This window comes from Geotrypetes seraphini, chromosome 6 (assembly GCF_902459505.1).
Source record: "Geotrypetes seraphini chromosome 6, aGeoSer1.1, whole genome shotgun sequence".
NCBI classification, from domain to species: Eukaryota; Metazoa; Chordata; class Amphibia; order Gymnophiona; family Dermophiidae; genus Geotrypetes; species Geotrypetes seraphini.
The window spans coordinates 196,538,910-196,541,349 of NC_047089.1; positions in this window are offsets into that span (position 1 = coordinate 196,538,910).

Consider the following 2,440-nt stretch of genomic DNA (forward strand, 5'->3'; position numbering starts at 1 on the left):
GGATCGTCAAGACCCAAGGTGATACTAAAAATGTATAAACATAAGCAATACCATAAAAATCAGCAATAAATCAAAGATATTAATAATCAATGTAAAATAATCATAAACGCTAGGGCTAAAATATAAGAAACCCAAGCCAAATAAATGATAACAAAATCACTGATAAATGGCAATATATGATAAAATCAAAAATCATAACTACAAAGCAAGGCACAAAGGTATGCCAAAGCAAAAGTTAAGACAGAAAAATCAAAATCAAAAATACGTACATACCCAGAATGCATCAGGCAGAAACAGCAAAGATGTGTTCTTCTTTCTCTTCTTGCAAATAATGGTTCAGGCTTAAATGATGGTTCAGGCTTGATGATGTCATAGAGGCCTAACCTTCAGGTGCAAATAAGGAAACACCCCTACAGAGCCTCCTAGGATTCGTGTTTCTTTAAAAAGAAACTTCATATATTTTAAGTTTGAAAAGCATCTCTATATAAAAAGGACTTAAGAGAGCTCTTAAAACGATCAAGGAAGTGATGTCAGAGGGAGAGCTGACACGACGTAGGCAGCATGCTCGTGATGCTGCTCGCACTGGGAAAATTAAAGAGGTACGGGGGAAGGGAAGGTTGGGATGATGAAGAGGGCGGGGGAGGGTAACCACTGCCCCAAACACCACTCACCCTCGCTACGCCACTGGTAGCACTTGCATTTTTTAAAATAGAGCTTGTGAGCTATACTGTGTATGCAGTTTTTCATAAGTAAAGCTTATTTTGCATGCAAAAAAAAGGGCATATATAAAACTGCCAGAGGTTAAACATGCGTAAAAAGGAGGTGCACAGAAAGTTAGTGGTTACTTTTACATTATTGATATGTGGGCAATTGAATTATCCAAGAAACAACAACGAAGGAGACCAGTTGGTGCTCAATCCTATTTCTTTGTAACAGACTTGATACAATCGTATTTCGGCCTTAAAGGCCTGCCTCAGGTGTCTTGCTGTTTGGACGCCATCATTTTCATAGATGGTGTTTCTTTTGACATCTCAATGCGTTATTTGAGCAAATGAATCAATACATTTTACCTATTACGTTTGAACAGCAAGACTCCTGAGGTGTGTCTGTTTCAAATAAATAGGATTGAGCACCACCTGGTCTCCTTTGTTGTTGTTTCTTGCTTCTTACCGTTGTGAAGGCAGTTTCTCCTGTTTGTTCTCTGAGCAATTGAAATATCCACCAGTTAATCGTGTAGTATATAAATGGAGTCTTATAAAACAGTTTTCTTATCAGGCCGCCTATTAGTGGAACGATTTGCTATGTGACATTAGATATGCTTCAAGCTGTTGAAGACATATTTCTTTTGAAAATTCAAAGCGAACAATAATTGATAATGTTTGCTATGGAAATATAAACATAAATTGTAATCGCAAGGTAATAGCTAATTTTTCTTTGGTATGTAAGCTGTGCTAAACTGATATGGCTAGCGTGGGTTAGAAAGAATGAATGTAATGTAATGTAACTCATTCATCACTCTTCATTCACTGCAATCCTATATCTCTTTCACTCACTATACTCACATACGGATCATTCAATGTCAAGTGGTCCAGAGCTCCCCACTCGACCATCTCAGAAAATGATGACATTTTTTCATTGATCTCTAATTAAGATCACCAAAGTTTTGGGGCATGGTCTCAACTAGGTCTAGAGTTAGGGGCCCCTTTATTTGGGCCACTTTTTTGTATCCATGGAAGATGTCGAATAAGGACCCTCCATGAAACTGGACTACTTGACATGGAATTACCCATACCACTCCTCACCTAGCACACACAATTATACCCCCTCACCCAATATACAACCCAGTTACATCTCTTAATCCAGCACGCACCATAAATACCTACCTCACTCATTAAATATAGTACACCCCTGCTGTCATTCACCAAACACCTTATACACTCCTATGCATGCCACATAGCACCAACTGAAAAAAGGACAAGAGAGCTGGAGCAGTCTGCTTCTGCTGTTCCTGTCAACCATCCTGGTGCAACTGAAGAAGCCACATTAAGAGTAGGCCAGCAGAGTTTTTCAATGTCTGCAGACAAAGGCTGCCCTAGACTGTAGTGTACCTCATGGGAGTGTCCAGCTGTGTCCCAACTCTGTTGGCAGAAAAAGAGAGGCAGGGTAAGGGAGAAAGGATGGAGAGAAAGAGTCATGGTTGAGGACAGGAAGGGTGAATGAGATAAACTACTACTTCTCATCTCTATAGCATTGCTAGATGTATGCAGCACTGTACATAGATCGAAATTGAATGTTAGTGACTGAGGTGAATTCCCAGTGCCAAGTCTAAAAAAGTCCCTCTGCTGAGTTTTAGAGGTCCACCCTACTGAATATATAATTGGCATTATATCATTTTTGCTCAAATCATAACAATATTTTCACAAGTTAAACCATAAGCATA